The sequence below is a fragment of the Halictus rubicundus genome, chromosome 10, assembly GCF_050948215.1.
Source record: "Halictus rubicundus isolate RS-2024b chromosome 10, iyHalRubi1_principal, whole genome shotgun sequence".
NCBI lineage: Eukaryota > Metazoa > Arthropoda > Insecta > Hymenoptera > Halictidae > Halictus > Halictus rubicundus.
In genome coordinates, this window is record NC_135158.1 from 3,499,688 (window position 1) to 3,516,798 (window position 17,111).

General features: G+C 47.4%; 1 protein-coding gene and 1 long non-coding RNA gene across 3 annotated transcripts in view; one reads left to right on the forward strand and one right to left on the reverse strand.

Moving 5' to 3' along the window:
• The window catches only part of LOC143357941 (headcase protein-like), a 237,343-nt gene that overhangs the window by 186,527 nt on the left and 33,705 nt on the right, over positions 1 to 17,111 (reverse strand). The window lies entirely within an intron of this gene.
• Positions 1 to 17,111, forward strand: part of LOC143357943 (uncharacterized) — a 188,697-nt gene that overhangs the window by 41,569 nt on the left and 130,017 nt on the right. The gene's annotated exons all lie outside the window — the stretch shown is intronic.

The following is a 17,111-nucleotide window of genomic DNA, read 5'->3' on the forward strand; positions in this document are numbered from 1 at the left end:
AGAAACATAGAAGAAGTTTATCTTTAAAATTCTGGCTGGTAAAAAATTAATTGCACATAGAAACACTTTCTAATCGCATTCTCTAGTCTCTTGCAATATTTTACTAACCCTTTAAGATGGAGGAAAAATTGCAAAAGGAGGTACAAGATCACATTTTCTGCGTCTCCTTGACAACATCAAGAAAAGCAGAACGCTAGCCGTGAAAATTCCACGAACATCTCCCGAAAATTGGTTTCAGGGGTAGCACAGCACCAGCGCGAAGGGTGCAGAGTAGTTCCAAGGTACCCCGAGTGATATTAGTCAATCGCACAGCAATTTTGCAGCATGGGTTGGCCGGACTTTATTGTCGAACCTCGTATAGGTGCGCAGCCCGACCATTCGACCGGGTTAGAATCTAATTTGGCGAGTGCCGGTAATTTAAGCAGCCGGTTTCCCGCTGAAGGAACGAATATCGGCTTCCAGAAATACGAGCGAGCTAGGAGAGGACAACCCGGGTACCTGGTACACTGTGCTCTCTCTCCCTCTCTCTCTCTTTCGTGTACTGGCTCCTTCGACTATCTCCGGCACTTGGACCGAGGGAGAGGAGAATGGGCCACCTTCATCTTGGGGGCGAATTTAATAGGATGCCATTCCCTGGTCCCGGACAATGCGTGCTATACAGGCAAAACTTCCAAGCTCGCCGGCGGCCCCGTCCGCAAACGGTCGTTCGCGCGAAAGTAATGAAAATTCGCGGTCTGTGTTCCGGATCGCGGCGAGAATCCGGCCGCCATCTTGTCGCGGGTCCTCGAACATTCGCGAAATCGCCTGCTCGATATTCCGACATGCTAGAACTTTATTCCATAATTTTAGCAAGCTCCCTGGGATTCCATTAACATTTCAAATAAATTGCTTCTTCCATTCGCAGCTGTTTCACAAAATAAAAGCAACTATTTTGCCAGAAGTACCTTCTCAACGTATAGTTCAGCAAAGTAGTATCACTTAAAAAATTATTATTAAAATATAGGCTAGACTTACTCAATTTTTTGACATTTCAATACAGTTTTCTAGAACGCGGTAGTTCATGTTACCGAGGCTTTTAACACCGTTTAAAAAGAGGCTCGGTCGTAAATGCGAGAATTCTCACATGCGTCTTTGACTCTCAGTGATTGTTTGCCTCAGACGTAAGTGGCGTGGTTGAGGAGAGACAAGACACGAAAATTAAACGTTACCAAAAGATGCAGAAGATTCCCACGAGTAGAGTGTGGTTGCCTGATAGACAGACCGGTGCCTAATACGTCGTGCAAAGGCTTCGGTTCGAGGACTTTCATCCTCTTATACGGGAACGGAGCATCCTTTTAAACCGTCCGACTGCGTGCAAAAGAAAAGTTGCACAATTGCGAGGAGCCGCGGCCGGTTTCGCAAGGCGTTCGTTTGCTATCCGACTGAAAGATCTGCTCTTTCTCCGCACGCAATTTCCATCGGCTCGTACAAACAACTTGTTACAACTCCTGTCTGCCTAGTAGGAATGTTCTTCAGTTTCTTCAACAGCGCCTTAAAACAACCATAAAATTTCGAAAGGATCGGTCCAACCAATCAGCTGCAGTAAATTCTCAAAAGATCGTCTTTGACGGTTTAAACAGCAGAAAATAATCGACGTCCACAAAAATGATTTTAAAAAATTCATACGTACCAATGACATTAGACCTTCCATGCGCAACTTCGGTAAAAATACGAGGGTACTAAGTTTCGAGAAAATCGTACGAGATTATGAATTTTGGCCGTCGTCTCGAGAAATGGCACCACTATGTGACACAATGTGTCTGCTCGGACGATTTAACGGTGGAAGAGGATCGAAAGGTCGTCCGGGACCCGTCGTGGGAACGTTTATCGTGGCCCTGGTTTTCTGTCCGACTACGAGGCCGAGGAGACGATGCGTGCGTGTGTCCCGGAGGGAGGAAACTGGGTTCCTCGGTGCGCCGAGACGTTATATTGACCTCCCGCAGGCAAATTTCGCCGTTCGAACCCATAAACGTTCCTTACCGGCAGCCTATCGGTCGAAATAATGGCGTAATAAATCTAGCAACTTTTCGCGGGCCCCCCCTCCGGCCCGAATGGAAGCATGGGGCGTCTCGCTTCAACGGATCCCCCAATGGGAACCTATCTCGACGCTATCGAACAATCAATCTATTTCTGCTGCCGTAGGCGATTGCGTTTGCAGTTAATAATTCATAGGAGGAGCCTCTAATGAAACTGTAAAGAAAGGGAGAGGATTAGACCCGCAGGGAGCGCTATCCCAGATGTGACCCTCTGCAGGTATAGCTGAAGAACCGCTCCTTTCGGCTCTGGGAGAGCTGTGTGAGCCCTGAGAGTGCTGCTTTGGAATAACTGATGTCAAAAATGAAGATAGAAGACTTGCTACGGAGGAGTATTTGTCTTTTCTTTGGAGATATTACTCTGGGTGGGCGTGGCTTTGTTGCTCTTGGGTTTGCTGGAGCCAGGATAATCCTCCATAGAGCAATTTACGCGTATGTTTATACTAAAATGATCTAAAAGAAACTGGGCTTTTTTAATTCTTGTTAGAGCGCCAATAGAAGTAGATTGCCTCGAGTGGGCGTGGCTTCTTTGCTCCTATCTTCAACAGAGCCAGAACAGTGCCCTGAACTTCTAATAAACTCATCTGATATTAGTCTGCTAGAGTTCTGCAACCGTTGATTAAATTTTAATTTGTCTCTGATAGACAATTACGTATCTACCTCTCACCGTACAGATTTCCTCGAGTAGGCGTGGCTTTGTTGCTCTCAATTTTCTCAGACCCAGAACAGTGTCCTACACTCTCACTTTCCATAACCGCTAATTTATTTTTCACTTTATCTCTAATAGAAAACTGATGATAACAGATTCTCAAGCCACCGCTTTAATAAATTGCCCCGAGAGGGCGTGGCTTCGCAACACCGCGAAGCAACAGCCTCACGGGGAAATTTGAATCCACGCGTTCGCTCCAACGTACCCAAGTTCCCGTTCATGGTTTATTTGTGGGCTTGTTTTCCAGGTGAAACCGAGTTTGCCATTCGACGGATGCAGCGGCGCGGACAAAGCGACGGAAAGAGAATATTATATCGCCTCGGGGTGCACGAGAATGCCGCCAAAAAACAGTGAAAGAAAGAGGGAGGGAGAGAGGAACGATGGACAAATCGATCGATCGCGCGGGAAAGAAGCAAATCACCGTCTCGTATTCCAACTATTTCTCTATCAGGGATCCTGGCTCGGTTTTCCTGGGGGAGAGAGCAGACGACCGGCAAGGAAAAAGCCGACGGGTACAGACGATGGCCCGGACAAAGACAGCCGGGGACAAAGGGGAAGGAACAGGAGAAGAAGGGAGAGAGAGAGACAGAGAGAGAGAGAGAGAGAGAGAGAGAGAAAGTAGAAAGGGAAAGTAATACGACCGGCTGGGAACCGTGTGTCCCGTGATAATACGTTTCTGCTCGTTCTACGCTCTGTTCCTCGATGATTACTCGGAATACCGACGCTCGGGGTGGAAATACGCGGAGGGATGCGCTCGGTCGCGACTGCACTCGCGTTGCTAAACAATGTTGCTCAAATAAACGATTTAAATAATTTTCTGACAAGTTTTCTCACTGTTTACAACTGCGGATTTTATGCAGTTGTAACAAAACTGAATGGGTGCAAAACAGTCAAAGATTAAGAGAATTCCAGAATTTTGCATGGCTCCTGTAAAGAAAATTTTATTTTGCATAAAGATCCACAGTCTAATGATTTGTGGAACCTGCAAGTTTGTGAAATACAAGGAATTATTGCCAGGATAATTTCTGTAAAATGGCTCGCCAGGATCTTATGGTATGGATTTGGGAATCTTCATAAAGATCTCCAGGCCGATTGCTATGCCGAATCCGTGCAGAAACAGTCGAGAATTCGCAGACGGAGGGTTAAAAGGCCATTCGAGGTAGTAAGACGGTATAGCCGGACGGTTTAAGTGTACCGCAAAATGGGTTGCCATAAGTAAGCGTCGTAGATGGCTAAACAGGAAATTCCGTCGGATATTTTTCCCCGCCGAAAAATCCTCGGTAAAATCGCCGGCGGGAAAACAATCGCGACCGGTCATAGCAATCGTATTCCAGGGGTTGCGTGGGTGGGGTTCGGGAGCGTATCGTAACGGGCATCAAGGAAGCCGATGTCCCCCATTTCCATAACGGGATTTTATTTCCATTTTCTCGCTGACGGCCAGAAGGATCGAACCAGCGGAGAAATAGGAGAGAAGGGGGTGTGTGTGTGTGTGTGCTGGAAAAGAAGCAGGGAAAAATGGCGAATTTATGCGTCGCCCAGGAGAAGTCGAGGAACGAGAAAAAGGCTTGGTCGTCGACCCGCGGATAGTCGCACCTTGGATCGGATCAGGGTAACGTCCGACTTGGAAGTCTACTGTAATGTAATTCACAGAGAAAGAGAGTGAGAGAGACGTGTGCGCACTTCTTACGTAGCTTTCTCCAGCGTGACGCAAGAAACGGCGAAAGATACGCGGCGAGAAAATTGAAAAGTTGTAATCGAAAGCAAATCGACAAGCTCGATCTTCGCACACGTCGATCCACGATCCGCCGATTAAAATCCCTCGCTCGGGAACATGATTTTAGACCTCGTTCGCACGACCTACCACCTCAATTTCGATCCGCGGAGCAAAATGTTTGATCTAACTCTCACGTTGATGAAACGGGTAATCACTGTGCTTTGGTGTTATTATATTCGTATTACGCTGCGATGGTAAATGAGAGTTCTATCAGTACCGTACGATGTATTGTGTTAATTTGTTAGTGTGTCGCAACGTGAGTGAAAATGCTGTGCAATTTTAGAACGTCCTCGGTAGACTGCGGATTTACATAGACACTTATTTCTTCTCCTAAGAATTTTAGTGATCTTTTAGCTAACAGAAAAATATTTTCAAATATTTCAAATCTTCAGAAAACCCGCAATTTGGTCATCAGGTTGTTGAGTCTTGAATGCACTGCGATACATGGGACTGTGGGTTTTCCTGGAAATTTTCTTAGGCTTTCTCCGATGATTTCGTAAAAATAATTTCGCAGCACCGTCGAGAAACCAGCAGCACCGTCCAGACATTTTAATTAAAGCCTCGCTGAGAGGCCGAGCAGAAACATTTTTCCGACTCGCTCGCGCGGAAGACTCTACGGTTCGCGTTAACGTGAGACAACCTTGCGGTATCTGCTTTCCCGCGCGCGATCTTTCTTCATGAATTAATCGCAAACGGGGAGAGCAGGCCAACAAGCGACCCGCGTTAGACGAAATTACATTTACAAGTACAAAAGTCCCTTCACTTTCACCGCAGAGAGATTCATTCGAGGTGACGCTACGGAAAGCTACCCCTACGAGAGAGAATTCTCGATCACTTGTTTCTCGGAAGACAATACTATTGCGAAAAAAGCAGCTTCCTCCGAGTGAAAAAGTACAGGTACAGTTGAAACTCTCCGCAGTATATGTTCTCGAATACCGAATTCAATCATTCTAACTTCATAGTACACTAGTGGGGCTTTTTATTTAAAAGAAAATAAACCTTCTGCACATTTTTCATAATTGCCGACATGGGTAGCTTTGTTGCCGTCTCTTCCGAGGCTCCGACATCGTTAACAGTCCCTAATTCCCCCGATTCGTCTAAAATCGTCCTCCGAAATGAGGCAAGGGCAGAATCCCAAAAACCGTGACTGCAAAGAGGATTCAAGGGAAAAAGCCACCCTCGAGGCAATTACAGGATCCTCGAGCGGGTTACGACGAACGAAAACCGTTCCTCTCGGACCCGTACCGTGGATACAAGAGACAGAGAAAAAGAGCAGGAGAGAAAAAGAGAGTGAGAGAGAGAGAGAGAGAGAGCGCAAAGGGGTGAGAGGTCGCAATTATTGAAAGAAATAATTAGCGGTGGGTTTTTCTCTGTGGCCCAGTGCCATAGAAATCGGTCGGCGCTGAAAGGGGCCAACTTAATGAAAAGAGTCGAGTGGTGCGCGTACGCTTCGAGCGTTCTCTCGATTAACAGCCAAGAGAGAGAGAGAGGTGGGGAGAGGGAGAAGAGAAAAAAAGAGAGTCGAAGGGAGGACGAAGGTTTTCCCGTTTAAGGAGAGAAGAAAGCCGGTCGAGCGAGAAGGGAAGCCCGTAAAAGGCGGGTCGAGAGACGCGTTTCGTCGGCAGCCGATATAATGCGTCCGCGAGAACGGAAGCGAGAACGACCACGGCCATTACTTTCGACCAGAGCCAGTCGTCCGCGTCGAGAGATCCCCCTTTTCTTCGTTGGCCCGGTCCCCGGCGCGGCGTTCGCGAGGTTTCTTTTTGCTCGGGGTTAGGCTAGAGACTCTCGGGGCCACCGTGGCCACCGGAAGCGTGACATTTGTCTCGTCGATTATGACGTGGCACCTCCTGTCTCTCTCCCTCTCGCTCTCTCTCTCTATGATTCTCTCCTACCATCTTCATCTCCTCGGTAGGTTCGTTGTTTCTTTTGCAACGGGTTCCCCGCGGCGACCGATTTGTCAGAACGCTCGCGGAAATGGAATTCCGGAAACGACCGCCAATTGCCACGCCGGTCGCGATCTAGGCGTACTCTCATTAATCTACTCCCTTTGCTCGATCCAAGGAACGAGGAACGATGCATGGGACCCACTGATTTTTTCGCCTCGGTGAATTGGAAGAATGTTGGAGGAACTTTGCAAATGGCGGAGTCTCGTTCAAGAGGATTGCAATTTTGGCGCCATAGCGTTAATTTTATCTAGTGATTTGGGGGATCGTGAACCAGTGGGTGCCGTTCTCTATTGGCTGATTGCTCGAGAAAATGAGTAGAATGTAACACAGTAGGATGTGTCATTACAGTGTGGTATAATGGCAAGATGTATGGCATAATAAACGACGAGTAATGCTTCGCAGGAAAAGCACGATTGATTTACAATTGAATTTCCGTGAAACGTGAATTTGCATAGAGTAATCGTCCTGGGATGAAAGTTCCTGGGATCGTCGTCTAACGACGTTGGAAACGAAGAGAAAGCCTCGTCCCTCGACTCTTCTATTAGTTATCGGTAATCAATGTAATTGGGTATGATGTCGCGGAGAAATCGAGGTATGATTGCTCGCAAAGCGAGTCGGACGACGCTTAAAGTGCCATTACTTCTTTTTATCGAGAGGAGAAGTCTAAAACTGCACTAGACTTGTGGTTACGTTGCATTTATGCATGTTTGAACTCGATTAACAGGAAAACCTTGACACAGAGCAATTAAGATTTAATGTTCTTTTACACCTAATAAAGATCTAGCCTGTAAACCGGTAACAGGATTAATCTTTGAAGAAATCTTGAAATCTTTAGAGGATCTATTCGATTCGAGATTGTACCGGAAACTAGCTCAACTAGCAGGACTGACGTCACTCTTCTCCCGGCTTCCCGGTATTCTCTCCCGACCACGGAAAAGGCCGGTCGTTTAGGTACATCAAGTTCAGGGCCAAAAATAGTGGTATGCGTGACATGGGGCGAGAAAAGCATGGGGCTATCTTGCATCGATCCGAGTGAGGTAGGTCGTGACCCTCAAGGGAGCCAGTCTCGACTTATCCCGGTTTAGGGATAAATTCCAAGGTCGGCTGGGAACGGCCACGCTTTCTCTTATGGCGGAAATCGAAGATGTGCTTCGTCGAAAAATTCACAGCAGCGCAAAATCATTTCAATGCAACAATAGTGTATACGTAACTATTTAAGAGGTCTACCCGATCCTGTACTGTCTGACAGTGTCCCGAGACTATCGAAGCAAAATTGATTTCCTTTTAGCAAATAAATCTAAATTTAAGAATAAATCAGACGACCCAACACACTTTTAGAGTCCGCGTTGGAAACCCGGGCCAACGGGCTGCTATTCTCGCTGCAAAGTAAATTACCTCGAAAGGCTCCCGAGGAAAATGCAAAAATTCGTCAGCGCGCAAGAGAGGAAGGGCAGAGGAAGGTTCGCTGAAGGGTCGCGGGCTGCACAGAAGCGGAAAGAGGAAGCTCCCCGGCGACGACAGCTAGCAAAGCGAGCGAAGCGGAGGAGGCGGTCGAACGAAAAAATCGACACAATTATTTCTGTCTGAAATGCGCTCGGTCGCGAGCAACGGGCCGGTGAATTGCGCGGGTTGCGCAACAGGAAGGCGAACGTTTAAGCTAATGACCTTTAATGCAAAGCTCCATTGTGCGCGCCGCGAGTCGGGCCTGGAACGAGGGTTAACACACAAAATGTACCCATCAGGGGACAAAAAAGAAAAAAAGAATAAAGGCGGGACGGAGAGGACGACGAACGGGGCAGGCACGAGCGAGGAGAGGAGAAGCAAAAGAGAGAGAGAGAGAAAAAGAGAGCGGCACCCTCGAGAGACCGACTCCTTTCTATCGGATACGCAACTCTCTGCGAACGCACGTGCGTGCGCCTGAGCCCACGCGAGATCTCTCAATAATTGCCTGGCCGAATTAGCCGCCGTGGGCGTGATTTAAATCGATAACCAGTCGACAGAGCAACTTCGCTTTCATAACTCCACATGTCGAGCAAAATGGAAAATCTGAAGATTATAGTGCTCGCACTACCCTCAATGAATTATTCAGCCTCCGAGAAAATACCTAAGTGAATACGAAAGCTAGTGAAAAACGCCTCAAAAGATGGACACCGATTTTTCGGCATTCTGGTGGATGACGTTTAGATGGAGCGACGTTTGGGTGTCGAGATCAAAGATTTCCATCACCGTGCGATTGTCTGGGGGTCCCGAAGCGGAAATACAACAGAACCGCGAGCGCAATCTCCCCAAAAGCGTCCCGAAGGTAGAATTCAATCAAACTTGGACGGAAACCGAAAGGCCGCGGAGGAACAGCCGGTCCCGTCACCGATACGCCGTGTACTCACGGCTACGTAACGAAATTAGGAAAGCCAGCCCCCGAAACCGGCTTGCGAGAAACTCGACCGACCGAACTTCCGCGTCCATCGTTTCCCAGCCTCTGAATTTAATCAACGCCGCCGCCGGCGAGGGGCAAACGCGTCCGGATTATATTACTTGGAAACTATCTTAGGAATAACACGGACCTCGCCACGCTAGCGGTGAAATTCGCCAGGTTGAAGGGCTATGGGCGGAGTCGATACGCTAGTAGCCAATATCGTCTAATCCGGGTAGCCGAGGGATACGCGGCTGTGCGCAATTTTGTCCACGTTGCGCCCCTTTTCGCTAGAATTGAAAGAGTTACCCATTCAAGGTGCAGTTCTGGAATTTTTTTCTGGCGAACCAGGTAGGAGAGCCTCACGAAACTTTGCAGACTTGTTGTTGCATGGTTGGACCATGTTTGTGAATTTTTGTGAGCTGCTGGCTTTGATAGTTTGTTAGCTATTCACTGAGGAAGAGAACCACCCCCTTCAGATGAATTGAGTGGTCTTTTATGAATAATGTGATTAACTGGAAATTTTTATTGTACGTCCACTGTACATTTAGTTAAGGTTTGAGATGTGGGAAAATGTAGTTTCGGGTTTGGTAAAACTACTAAAAAAAAATTGTTTCAAACTTCTACATTTTATCGTGCAGACCACTTGGAATCAATTCGACCACCCCCAAAGCCTACTTCGTCTATGAATAACTCCTACAATTTTAAAAACAGCTTGGTATAAAAATTCATGGATATAGTTGAAGTATGTAGAAACGAGCCTGTAAACTTTCGCGGAAGCTCGCCGCGCGGTTCGAGAGAAAAAAAAATATATTTCTCCGGAGGAGAACACGATGGTTCGTCGTAAAAACGATCAACTCCCACAGAATCGATTTCCCTAGCCGTGGCAAAAACTCGATACGGTCAATCTCTCTCGATATCTCTCCTTAGCGGTTACCGGTTCTCTTTCTCTCTCCTCTCTGGCGAGAGAAAATCGAAGAGAGAGAAAGAGAGAGAGAGAGAGAGAGAAGGCGCCGGTGACATCGATACCCACCGGGGTACACGGTGCACAATAAATTCCGGCTGGCGTTTCCTATTAGCTTCGAGTGGTCGAGCTCGATGTCGTATATCAGCGTCAGTTCATTGGGAATCAATGTCCATCGTATCGACTGAACGAGCATCGGCGAGGTACGAGGGAACAGGAGGAAAAGGGAGCCTGAAGACGGGCAGGAACGGAGAGGGGAGGCGGACGCTAAAGGGAGTAAGCGAGAGAGAGAGAGAGAGAGAGAGAGAGAGAGAGAGAGAGAGAGAACCTTGAGCCCGAGTGCAGAGGCGGTTGAACCGCGGCAAAAGGTTTTCGACATCGTCCTTTTAATTAATCTCCGCTCCCTCGGCCACGAGTGCCATTCAGAACTCTACCGGCGAGCCTCTCGCGAGTCGAGGAGGCTTCTTGTTCCCGTGGACAAAATATTTTTACCGCGACGAGCCGCGATCTCTGCTGCCGTCAAAACGCATCGTCCTGTCAGAAAATATATTACACTATTATCTCCTCGCACCGGGAAATCGATTGTCTTCTCAGATCACCCACGGTGCATTTATTTACGTGTTAGTTACCTTGTCCTAAGTCGGACTCGCAAGGATGTAAAATGGCCAACTTCATCGAGACGTGCGGTTACAGTTTCACGAACTATCTCTGTAGTCCACGTTTTTAGGATACGGAGGATAGTTTCCACGCAAAGAGGCGAAAGAAAAATCGATCTGTCGGAGCGCGGAGAGCGCGGGCTGGGTTCTCGAGTTGCGGATTCGAAAAGGAATGCGAACCGCGGGCCGATACGGGGGTCGTCTAAACATTTCGCAGCGTTGCACGCGATAGGGCAGGCATCCAAATTACATACCGGCGGTTGCCGGTGGTCGAACGGGAGCGAGTTCGGCGCACTTGCAGGGACGACAGCTCAAACAAACACCGGAACAGACCGCGGCCACACCCCGATCTATAAACGGCCGGGAGAGTAACTGCACCGCGGCACGCCACTTTCCCATTTCCATCGCTCCTCCAGTCCGATTTATTGTCCGGCGTTGGGCCGCGTCCTTCGGGAAGATCAGGGTGGCGTGTCGCCAGAGAGAAAGAGAGAGAAGGGGGAAGGTATTGCCTCGCAACAACCTCGCACACGTCTGCGCGTTCTTTAAAAGGGGCACCAGGCCCTTGCACCTTTTGTCCGCACGGACGACCTGGAATTGCGCCTGTAAACGCGATGCCGCGACGCCGATGGACACTCACGTGCGCCGGCTGTAAATCAGACGCGGAGGAACGTAACGATCCACGATTTTTAACCCCTCCCGGCGAAACGCCTGACTGTGCCACGAACACGGCCTATTCCCAGGATCATGAAGCCTAACATTACATTGCGGTGGGTCCCGATTGAATTATATATTTAAAATGGTATTTTAAAAAGGGGACAACTGCATTAGCTTCTATTTTTATGGACTTTGCTAAAATTTAAATTGCCCAACTAAATATGGACTTCAAATGATCCATTTCACAATCCTGACGAGGATAGAGAAATAGAAATGTAAATGCGTCAAAAAAGACCCAATGAATTCAACATTAATTTAGTAATTTCCGATTTTTGGACTAGTATGGTGATTTTGAACTAGTAGTACAGCCAAAATGATTCTACTGAAAGTCGAAAATATGGAACAGAGTAGACTTCAAACGACTTCATGTTGCCCATAAACGGCTAAGAAACCTCCTCAAGTTCTCTTGCACTACTAATACGTACTTTCAGTAGAATCGGCCGGTCGTAGTCAGACGCGTCCGTCGATGCCTGCATACTTGTTGATATATATCCATTTCTAGCAAGTGTTTTACAATGAAAAATTTTATACATATTCCTTGAATACAAGACTAATTAACCTGAAAGTTTCAAAAAGATCCGCTTCATAGTGTCGAAAAAAATAATTCTTAAAAATCACTTCACTTGTAGCTGAGAAAATCGATGGCTGAAGGGCTTCCTAATGTCTTAAAATACTATTTAAACAAGTTTAAGCATCCATAATGTTATAAAAAAATACACCATTGTATTGGGGAGAGTCTACAGAACCGATCTACGTAAAACTCATACCTGTACCTTTTACAGTTAGAACAAAAAAAATTGTTAAATATGCTGAAACGTTAGTTGGCCAGTGTCGCTGCTGCTGTGGTTAGCGAAATAAAATGAGACTTGTGGTCGAAAGAATAATTGCACCGAATATATAATTTCGGCGCTTTCATTACTTTCGGTCCCCATACGCATCGGGCTCGTAAAAACGAAAGATACGAAGAGCCATAACGCGGAGTGCAGGAACGACATTGATTACTGGACGCGCTCGACGCTCCTGCATCGCGTTGCATCGCGTTGCACCGTGCCGCAGGCTCCCCGCGGTGCTCGCGGCCCCGTTTCGTATAAACAAGAGATACCGCTCGGAGAGTAATAATAACCTGCGATCATACTTTAACGAATCGCGAGCGAGCGCTCGAAAGAGGGTGCCGGAACGATTTGCCGGGGACGAGAGAGCGAAACCACCCTCCGACAGGGCAGGAGAGGGTTTTGCGCGGAGGGAACGAGCGAATAGAGAGAAACAGATAGAGAGGGAGAGAGAAGAAGAGAGGTAGAGAGAGCCCTCTCGGCCATGATTTCCAATTCACGCCGGCAATCCCCGGTTTTAAAAGCGACGTAAACGCGAGCCGGGGTGGCTGCATATCGGTATTCAACGCGCAAAAGGCAAACCTTGCATTCTGCGATTCGTGGCGCGCAGAAAGGCCCGGCCAACCATCGATATAGAGCGGAAGGGTTGAATGATGGGGGTTGCTATCGAGCGGGGGAGAGATTACTCGAAACTGAAAGCGCGCCCCTGAAACTCGTACCGCGGTACGGAGCCAAAATAAAAATAGACGAAAGCGCGATAGAAAGAATACCCAGAGTAAACAAGTGGACGCTGCTCGTGGAAGACTGTGTGTAACATGCTCGGCAGAAAACGTGACTATCTCGACTGTGCCGAGCACGATAATCCGAGGACTGCGGCAGAAACACGACTCGTTTCCAGTCTCACTCACGGGAGCATACCGATTCGGTGAAGTCATATATTATTAATGTCCCTGGAGAGAATGGGTCTTTGGTTCCATGGGAACCAGCCTTCGGAAGCTAAGTAACGCCGGGGCACTTCTCTACTTCTGTGCCATTCCCTCCCTAACGTCGCGAAACCCGAGGAGACGCGGTGAAACTTTGGGGAGCCGTGGAAGTCCATTCTTCGCACCCTTGTTGGATACTTGTCTTGTGATTCGTTGCGTTATAGATGATCAGTAACGGTTGAAATATTACATTCACAAAAAATAAAAATTGTAAAGAAGACCTAAGCAGACGTAATTCGAACGGCAAACACCCCAAAAATAACCGATCGATATGCACCCCTAAATTTCTATTAGAACCACCTATGGGTCCAAAACCAGGGGGTTGGCAGTTTGCTACTATCTCGCTGAGGGGGTAGACGAACTCCTGCTCACACCCCCTGCAATATCTCCAAATATAAAAATTGTAAAGCACCTCTAAGCGGACGTAATTCGAAGTGCAAACTCTTAAAAAATAATCGATCGACTTCCACCCTCGAACATCCATTCGAACCGCCGATAAACGTAAAACCAGAGGGTTGGGACGCGGTAAAAAAAGCGAAGGGGGTGGTTCGAGCGGCATTCAAAGTGGTCAGAAGGGCTTATCGCAACAGCCAACAACAATCTCCGCGGAAACCGCTCCGGGAGGAGGTGTGGGGGGTGTTTTCCGTGAGGGTGTCACGGAGGGGGTTGAAACGCGAGCCGGCTTTTCACAGCTGGAAAATCCAGCTTGGCCGATTCGTCTCGCGGACCCGAATGAAAGGAATCCAGGGCGGGGGCGGCTTACGCTTTGGCCTGTAAAGCCGCGGGGTTGCCTCCGCGTGTCTATTGTTGCTCTTAATAAAGCGCGGCCCCTCCCCCACGCTCCCGCCACGGGGAATAAATAACGCGAGCGGCGTCGTGGACGACCGGGAACGAGAGGCGGAACGCTTCGCTTTTATGGGCTACCTTCCTCGAGACCACACGAGCAACGCGATGAAAGGTTACGCGAAACAGCCAGACGTAAAAAGAGCACTCTTTCCTCCGCAACCCTTTCCCACCAACATCCCCTCCGCCACCCTAGGTATTTTACAAAATGCGAAACGCACGATCCTAGCCTCGAACTACGCACGGGTCGCAAATTAACCCCTTTTTCGAAAGGCCGGTATGTTTTTTTCGGCGGACCGTCCCCCACGAACTGAGCAGGTCCTGCCCGACGAAAAGCATAATGGGGTGGGCTCTCTGTTATGGTTGCTCGTTTCGAGCCACCGCCACTTACCGAACTTCGTGGGGGAACCGGACGGCTATTCCGCCAGTCATCCTCATTCTTTTTTTCAACGTCGCGCGCACCGGCTCTAACCTGATGGAGGGTAATTTTGAAGGTCAAGGACGAGGGCCGTGGACTGTTGGAGAGATCTACTGGCTCCCGGAACACGCTACGATTTTTGCGAATGCCGGATCCTCGCGATTTTCCGATTGGCAAATTTATTTTGCATATTCGATGCTTTGAAGGGTGGTGTGTCCGAACTGATGCCAATTTTTTAAATATTTCTGTGGGCAGGTGAAATCTTTGAACGGGAAATATTTTCATACATTCTTTGAAGTATTATTTAGATATAGTAGAAGTTTTATTAATTCACATCCTGCTGTTCTGTTATTAAAAATTCCTGAACAAGCTAATAACCAGCACATTTCTATTTCAAGTAGATGTCCAGTCACATCGCGCAAGCTCTGTAAATATTTTCATAGATAAACGGAACGGATGAATATTTTACGCTGAAACATTTTCTATGCATTCTTCAAAGTACTGTCTAAATATACAAAAAGTTTCCAAAATGTTCATGTACCTGTCCGGTTAAAAACAGATTCGTAAAAGAACCATCATTTCCAGTACTTCAATTTCCCTTGACCGAGCGAATGGCAGGTAAATCGAATTGCAGCTGCAGAACGGTCAATGCATCGATAAAAACTATTCGCCAAGGGATAGATTTCACCCCGTAATTTGGTAGCACGCGTCCCGCGACGTAATCTGCCTCGTTATCGGCCGAATTTACACCGATCGTACGACCGCGTCGTTAAATCAATTTGTAATCCATCAATTTCCCTCATTCCGTGCAGCAAACCAGCCCGCTGGAACGGGAATTGTGGGTAACGCGCGTTCGGAATCGCGATACAGTCGCGATCATTCGTCGGTATCGTTCCGCGAGTCGATGTATATTCATAAAAAGCACTTTATAACCTGACCCCGATGATCCGTGCATTAACTCGCCCCGCAGTCGCTCGTTGCTGCAGCTGTTCCCGCGTTTATTTATTTATTTATGTGATTATGCGTGCGCGTAACTATATTTAACTGTGATGTATATGCAGAGAAAGATACCGGGGGATATTACAAAGTGAATAAACAGTTTCAGTATCTTGTAAATACGAGCCAAGGTGTACTCAGAGAGTCCCATTAAAATGTTTAGTACTTCTGCAAGCTATCCGAGACGACGATCTAGATTAAGATATTCCGAGCGAAGTTGAACGCAATTGTTTATACCTGAAATCGTGCCACTGAATGCATAAAATCTTCGCTCTGTCGATGACCCGCGTATGTAGGTCTCGCGGAACAGTAGAGCAGTTGAATGAATCTCTTCTGCAGAGATATATCTCGAGGATTAAAATTGCGCTCGCAGGCAAAACACGCAAGACGATTCTCTCCGCGGTTTCCAGCGCGTGTAAGAGGCTCGTAAACCCGTAGGACACCGTCGTAAATCATTGCCAGAGAACATCAAAAGAATTCTTTCCACTTTCGCGGTGCCGTGAACCTTATATTGCGTCGTATAGGCCTCGTATCCTTCCTCCCCATCGATCGACCTACCGCAACGCTTCCACCCCCCATTGTCCGGCGACGATTAACCCTCAAAAAACTGCCTGCGTCACCGATCCTAATCCCCTTCCACCCCTGATACCAAAAACTGCCGAAACTAACCCTTGGCAACCGAACAATTTCATAAACTCGATGGAGGTTCGACAACTGTCGCGAACCCACATGCCTAACCCTCAACAAAATTTATTTCCCGAAGCTACGCGAAATATAAAACACGGAAAGAACCCCCGGAAAAAGTTGAGCACATTCGTGAATTATTTAAAATTAATAGTGACAAGAAATTCATTTTTATTCAGTCCCTATCTCTTAAGGCAGACAATTTTTATTTTGAAAGTCTATTCCGAAAGCTCTGGTGAGTGTTAAAAATAATTCTCAGTAGAAATATTTAACGCAATTCCAACCTTACGAAACTCAAGTGCCTGATGTTCTACGTGCATCATCTTAAATACATTAAATACAGAATTAAATAATTTGCCAACGTCTCAAAAATTCGAGTGGTTACTTGTAATTTTTCCAGGACAAGACACGAGTTAGGATGAAGATACTCGGACGCAATGACTATTGATTTTCCGGGCAGGATTTGGGGTAGGACGTCGTGAGGACGCAAGAAGCGGAAAGGACAAGCCCACTGTCCCCGAGGTAAGGCGATCTCGAGAAAGAAAGGAAGAAAAACGAGTCTGGCTCGCGTGAGAGATCATTTCGTGGATATCGTGGTGGCGGATACACACGTGACGCAGATGGTCGTCGGTATCTGGATCAAGGACGACGGTTAGGGGCGCGACATGCTTCTCCGACCGGCAAACAAACCCCGATGCTGACGCCGAAACGATTTTATCGCTGTTCTCTTGTAAACCGGAGAATCGTAGAAACAAACTTCTCGAGAAGACATAGCAAACGGACATGTAATTCCCCGTTAACGATCTGTACTTGTGAGCGAAGCTATAAAGCACTCTGAAATAAATGGTTTAATGTTACTACTGAATTAAACAGGATTGTAAAACAGTACACTAAGATCTTGCATCTTTTTTTGGAATCTCTAGCAAATGCATATTGCAAATTAAAATTCATTTGACACAATAATTAATTCGACTGTAGTTGTTATTGATAGTGGACAATGGGTTTCCAAGGGGGATTAAAGTTGCAGAATCTCACTGTTCACTGTGACCTTGCTCTACCGCGAACCTTCCGCTTTAAGGAAGGTCGTATAGCTCCTCCAGCCGACTCGC